The sequence below is a fragment of the Nicotiana tabacum genome, chromosome 20 (genome assembly GCF_000715075.1).
Source record: "Nicotiana tabacum cultivar K326 chromosome 20, ASM71507v2, whole genome shotgun sequence".
Classification (NCBI taxonomy): Eukaryota; Viridiplantae; Streptophyta; class Magnoliopsida; order Solanales; family Solanaceae; genus Nicotiana; species Nicotiana tabacum.
In genome coordinates this window covers 128,367,407-128,374,443 of record NC_134099.1, presented here as the reverse complement: position 1 = coordinate 128,374,443, position 7,037 = coordinate 128,367,407, and the positions used below count along the sequence as shown (strand labels likewise).

The 7,037-nt window shown below is 41.2% G+C and overlaps 1 long non-coding RNA gene across 1 annotated transcript; it reads right to left on the bottom strand.

Moving 5' to 3' along the window:
* Positions 1 to 207: 207 nt before the first annotated feature.
* LOC107798567 (uncharacterized) lies at positions 208 to 1,241 on the bottom strand. The gene is made up of 2 exons (XR_001650921.2): positions 675 to 1,241; positions 208 to 506 (listed from the first exon to the last, which is right to left on the bottom strand). It is a non-coding gene; the product is annotated as an uncharacterized LOC107798567 (long non-coding RNA).
* Between the last annotated feature and the right edge of the window lie 5,796 nt (positions 1,242 to 7,037).

Sequence of the window (7,037 nt, the reverse complement as noted above, 5' to 3'; positions counted from 1 at the left end):
TTTTAATTTTGGGTATTTGACTAAGCCCGAACCCTATAACATGAAAGTAAATAAATTACTAGTGGGATTTAACCTCTTCCTACTCCCGTGACCCACGTTCATTCAATGAAGTACGCAGGCAGTGATAAACGTAGATAAATTTAGCACGTTACTTGAATAGTTTAATATTAATTGACATTAAGCCTATGCATTTTCTCAAGCGCAAAAACGCAACAAAGATATGGATTCATGCATTAAGTCAAAAAGAATGGAGGAAACTCAACAGTACAGAATAATCAAGACTGAAAACCAACTTCAAAATTCATTTCTAGTATCTAAATGTCCTAAAATGAAAAATCAACACCATTAGATGAAAGTAAGAGAGAAAGAGTTGAACCTTAAAACTAGAATTTTCAATTGATGAAGACGTCTAATAGTTACCCGGACTGGAATCGAACATAGTTACGATTGGAACTCAAATCTACAGAACTCTCAAACACGAACCCAGACGGAATCTCGAATCGGCACTGAAAAACTCGAACCAAACACGAATTCAGACACAAATTCTAATCAAAGTCCATCCTTGAACAAAATTTAGAATTGAAAAGTGAAGAAACAGAAATATCTTTTTTTTTTGAGTATTTCGAGCTTCAAAGGAAAGGTGGAAATTTGCAGAAGAATTACTCAACACTCACTTCTATTCTCTTAATTTCCGTCGAAAAACCCCAGATTCCCCTTGATTTTTCTATCCTAATTTCTTTTAAAGTGTCATCCTCTGTTTCTCTGTTTCCGTTTTTCCCACCGTTTCCTCGCTGTCCGCTGTGCTCCCCGTCCATTTTCTAATCCCCCTGTCTTTATTTTTCTTTTTTCAGAATTCCCCTATGTCCGTTCCTCCCTTCTTCCTCTATGTGTGCGTGTTTTTTGCTCAAGTGAGGGAGATAAGAAATTCATAGGGGATCGCCAATTTTTTGTCGGGTTTGGGGCAGGTGGGTAGGTCTGGAGGCAAGAGGGTGAAGATGGGATGGAGAATCTGAAAGAGTGAGGGAGAAGAGGCTAGTTGGTTGTTCTCTCAAGTGAAAAAGAGGATCATAGGGAACTTTAGAGAGGGGTGGGCGGCTGATTGTAGGAGAGTTGCTGGAGCAACGGCTGATTGGCCCGATCAAGAGAGATGAGAGAGTGGCTGTTGTTTCTCATTTGAGAGAAGAGAGACGATGGAGAGTTTTCCATTTTTGGGGAGGTGCGGCTGCTTGTTGCTAGAAAAAAAAGAGGGAGTCCCCTCATTAGAGTTTTTTGTTGTGTTATAAAATTTGGTGGGGTTGTGTGGGCCAAGAGTAATGGGCCGTTGGATTGGGACTAAAGGAGATTGGCTTAGCTGTTATTGGGCTTGGTGGGGATAGAGCTGGTTCGAAATTGGCATTAAAATTGGGCTTCTTTTAAGGTCTGAAAGTTTATGGCTTAAAACCTTGATTCTACCTTAAAATATAATACAAGATATACTATCAAATGCAAAATCACTCATTAATCTAAATTACAATGTGGAACTATTTTTTTTATATTTTTAAAGATTATATTCAAATAAAAGTAAAGAAAATACGTTAAAATCATAGTAAAAATAAAAATACATATACTACAAAATACTAACGACCTTAAGTAAATATATAATGAAACTTTTTTTTTTGTATTTTCAAAATTTATGTTTTAAAATTGAAAATAAAATTCTATAAACTCAAAAAACATTAGAAATACTACAAATGCTAAAAAAACTTTTAAAAATCATGCGGGTCAAAATTTACTTGCTTACAATTGTCCCTCTTTACTTGAAAACACAAAGTACTTTTGAGCAAAGAAATAAGTAAGCAATATAGTTGAGTTCTGACCCGACACTTATTCAAATGGAAGTAAAGATGGATAAAAAAAATTGTGACCGAGCCCTGGTATCTGAGCTGCCTACATATCCTTGGCTATAAAGGAATCAGGCCACATGTAGTTCAGAAAGAGGAAGAGTGAAGGAGTATGACAAGATGAGGAGAGAGTCGAGTGAGGTACCGTTCGAGGTTTCGGTCAGCAGTTCGTGCCATTACATAAAAAATAAAAGCAAAAATTACAGCAAAATCAAATAAAAATACAAGAATTTATCTAATTCTTGTTTCGAATCTTCCTTGAATCTCTAGTTGAATCTTCAACATGAATCTGAATATCAACCCTATTCTTCAGGTGGGCATCCTACTGACTTGAACTTGAAGAAAACTGGAAGTTGACCCTGTTCTTCAGGCGGGCATTGTGCTACTTGCACTTGAAATAAACTTGAACTTGTAGCAGGCTCGAGCTTGCAGACCTTATTTTTCAGGCGGGCTCGTGCTACTTCTGATTTGAACAAAAAAATTTGGAGGTTACCCCTATTCTTCAAGCGGTATCCTGCTGTCTCTAACTTGAACTTGAAAACTGAAAGTTGACCCTATTTTTCAGGCGGGCTCTTGGTACTTTTTTAACTTGAACTTGAAAACTGAAAGTTGTCCATGTTCTTCAGGTGACCTTCTGGTACTTTTGAATTAAACTGGAAATTGACAGTTGACCCTATTCTTCAGGCAGGCTCCTGGTGCTTCTTTGACTTTGACGTGAGACCAATTTCTGAAATATTGACCCTCGTTCTCCATGTGGGTGCCTGCAATCAAAACAAAAAAAAACGAACAAAATTTTCTTCCCTAATTTGCACTAGGAAGATTTGAGAGTTGTTAGCATAACTATAAATCACATATGCTATTAATGAAGGATGTGTTTACCTTGAAAATGATAATTATAATTAGATTTGATTTTGTGGTTCTAAAAATACGTGATTTATTTTTATAGTAGTTGTTAAGCAGTGGATTCTAAGTGTGAGACTAGAAAATAAGATAAGAACTCAAAAGCAGTATGTTTAAGCAAACTGAGCGGCTGAGAATCGAGGCCTCGAGCCGGGTTATACGGAGCCTCGAGGTCGATCTAGGTTCTAAGTTGTGGATGGACAGTGAAGAGCTAACAGTATTAAGAGCTTTGATCAAGGCTCTTTATGACTAATAATGAGCAATAAGTAAAGAACAATCAATAGAACACAATAAATGTAAGCAATAAATGTAAATGATAGAATTAGAGAGAATGTTCTTGTATTCAATGTTGTAAGTTATATCATATATGTTACAAAATGACAAGGGTCTCATTTATATATGAGGGGGAATCCCAACATAGTACAGACGCATTTATTACAAGGATTAGAGGCTGGTACAACTATTTAATGCCACGTTACGGGCTTGAACTAGCCTAATAGACTTGGTCAGCTTTAGTCGCGTGCTTTGGTAACTTCCCGTTAGTCCATCATAGTCGATGATTTACACTGCCTCGAGGTCGATCATTGAGAACCCTCGGGGTCGAACCCCGAGCTGAACTTCGAGCCTTCCGGGGCGGTCTTTACGAGATGACTCAACGATTCACAAAATCGGACCCTCTGATTTTTACCGTATACAGAGCGTCCATGTATTTCTTAGATTAAAATGATAAAAAATAATTTTGACGCCGATCTCCTCGAGCCTCTCGTGATGACATCATGCTTATGATGTAAGCCTTTATGATAACTAAGACGTCGCATCGGTACATCTTTCCAAAAGCATTCAATGTAGCACCGATTTATTTTCTCAAAGCGATAATATCGCCGCTGATCCATCTCCCAAAAAGCACTGATTGCGCCTATCGATATGTTTCCCAAAGGCATTGATCACGCCCTCGGTTATACTGCCACCTTTCTATATTTGGAAGCTTTCTTGAACCAAAAACTTCATTCAGTCTTTAACAACTTTTAACTCCTTTTTTCTCTTCATCCTCATCCAACTCTGTTTCCCATGTTTAAAGCCCATGACTGTAAGGTCACACGACAATGTTCTTGCTAGTTATGTCATGGCTCTTTCTCAAAGCTTTCCCTTACTGAGTGGGATTGCATTGGTTTGTTATTATTGGCTCGAAATAATGAGAGAGGGGCTTCAAACTATTCCCGTATTAGAGGATATGTGGACCATGAACTTCTGCTCATCTCTCTTAACTTCAACCTAGTGTGGCGCTTCACTCCTTTTGCTTTCCACAGAGTGAGGTGGTGCCATCTACTAAATTTTTCATCCCACACCGGTGCAATGTCTCAAGAAGTGGCTTCACCCAGCCACTTCTTCATCTTTTTCTGCTTCTTCATCCTTTTCTGCTTCTTCATCTTTTTCCACTTCGGAGTAGATTCTCGAAGACGTCGTTTGGAAGGTCGAGATGGGGTCCCCGAGGGAATGGTTCTGGCAGAAATTGCTCCCAAGGATGCACCTCCAATAATAGATTAGACTTTTAGCTATTATTTTTTGCTTCTTTGTTTCTGTGTAAGGATCTTTCGTGAGCTTTTGTAATCATGTGTAAGGATCCTTAGTGGGCTTTTGTAATCATCGTTTATTAATAAAAAATTATTTCTTCAATTTGTTTTTGATTTGTGCTGGATTTCCTTTTATTTGCATTTGTGAAGAATATGAGCATGTGACTTTACCGATCGGGCCAAATACCGAGACTGGGCGTGGGAATTTCCTCGGTTCTTGATTGGTTAATACGATTTTCCCCGATACCCTTTGCCGTTCCTCGGACTAAGTCTGGTTTGACTTGATACAAACTTAGGCCGCCGGAACTGGTGACTTCGAATTGAGTGAGAATGGGGCCTCGATTTTTAGAACAAAACTTAGCCCTTTTAAACCCCGTTGATAGTCGTCAAGGGACGGAGTTGCTTAACCACCTAAAAATAAAAATAGCCCTTAGACTTTCACAGACAATCCCTTAGTGAGAGTTTTCTTGAGCTCGAGCGGCCTTAAAAACTTGATTTGAACTTAGAGTGAAGATAGTCCTGAGGCGTTATAGATAGAGGATACGCTTGGACTCGGATGATCCCTAGGCTAAAGTAACCGAGAGAGTGTTTAGATTGACCTGAAGGCAAAGATAGCCCTAAGGTTTTATCAATAACTCTCGAGTGACAACTGGCTTGGGCTCAGGTAGCCCGAGGGAAAGAGAATTGGGTAAATGACCCGTACTTGTAATAGTAGAGACCCTCGAGATCGGGTACCATCTCGAGGCTTAGGTTTATATGGATAGCTCCTTAGAGCTCATAGTTATAGTAATGGAGATCCTCGAGATCGGGCACCATCTCGGGGCTAGGTTGACCCCCTTTTGGGGGCCGTTCTGAAGTACCAAAGGTCCTCAAGATCGGGCACCATCTCGAGGCTAAATTGGTGTCGATAGCTCCTTAGAGCTTATATTCCATTTGACAGAGCTCCTCGAGGTCGGACATCACCTCGAGGCTTAGATTGATATTGATGGATCCTTAGAGCCTGTAGTTGTGGTAGCAGAGATCATCGAGATTGGGCACCATCTCGATGCTGGATCGATACGGGAACCTTTGTCCCCTCGAACATTGTTCGACAGCTTCACTTATATGGCATGGCCATGAAGTGCCCGCGATGGTCCCGTCAGTATACTTTTTCTAAAGTGATAATGGCTTAGCCAGAATTAATTGGCCTTTAGAGTAGGAGGACAGTCGCCGCCCACTCTATATATAAGCTTGTTTCCTCCCTTTTTGAAAATTCCACTATTTTGAGCCGCTATCCCTTTTTATAGAGTTCTTCTTCCTTGCGTCAGCCTTTCGACCATTTTAATTCAAAGTTTTCCCATGAGTTTTCATTTTCCTTCTCTTGTTTTATCATAGCCATGGTCGCTACGCCTAAATCCGTTCACCAAGAAGAAGAGGGTTCTGCCTCTTCTTCCCGCTCAATCGGTGGTACACAACCGGTGTCTGGCGAGCCAATCTCAAGACGCTTTGTCTCTAGGAGGGACCTTTCGTTAGAGAGGCCTACCAATGTCGAGGGCCATTGGGGTCATGCATTAAGGTTTACTTCATCAATAGGAGAGGAACACCTCGAGGCAATTAGGAGAGACCGCAGATGGAGAGAAAAGGTGGTATTGTAGGTACCCTCTCCGAAAGAGAACATTACGGCTCATACAGAGGGATTTTTACATGTATACACGTACTCCTTCACGTTGGGTCCTCTCAATAGAGTCGTGCTTGACTTCTGTCGAAGATATCGGGCTACCCTGCCATAGGTTCACCCGTTGTTTTAGAGGACACTGCTGATGATGAGGTTCTTTGCAGAAAAAGCAAGGCTCAAGTTCACCCTTATCCATCTCATCAGATTATACCGACCATTTAATTGCCGAGGCCTGATAGCTTTGTGATGTCGATCCACTAGGCCCTTCGTTTTCGATGATGAAGAAGATGGGGACCGAGGATGGATGAATCAATTCATCCGAGTAAGGACTGTCGATGTTATCCTCGTGGAGTTCCTACCATTTCCTAAGAAATGGAATGTCACACGTAAGTGGTACACTTGTGTTTTTATCGTTTTTGCTCATAGTGGAGACAAATTCTGTAAAGATGCTTTCTTTTTCTTTTTGCAGCAACCCCGTGGATGTCATACGAGGTCCCGACCTGACGGATTGGGCTTGGAAGATGGCAGCCTTCTTGACCTATGACGAGCATAAGTGTCGAGATCTATCCAAGGGTAGATGGAAGGGAAAACACCACGGTACATGCTGTGTGGTTTTCTTTCTTTGGAGGGTACTCTGTATGTACTAACTCTGTCATCACATGCATTGGAGATTTTCTTGAGGTGAGATTGTGCTCCCTCGGAGAGGAGGAGGGGTCGTCGGCTTCATGACTGAGGAATAATAACAAACGGAAGGAACCCTCGCAGGGTAAAGGTGCTCATAGGGAGACAAGTCCTGCTCGGAGGCCCAGAGAAGATGTCTCGACTGAGCCTGCAACACCCCAAGCTTCCGGCCTTGGAAAAATGGTTCCTCCTTTGCAATTGTCTTCTTTTCCTATCGAAGGTACTTCGAGGGACAAGGATTCTTTGCCACCGTCTTCTCTTCCTATCGAAGGTACTTCGAGGGGTGTTCGAGGCCAGGGGCCGCCTGACTCGAGCAAGGTCTCAAACGATCACGTTCCTATTAGGAGTGGT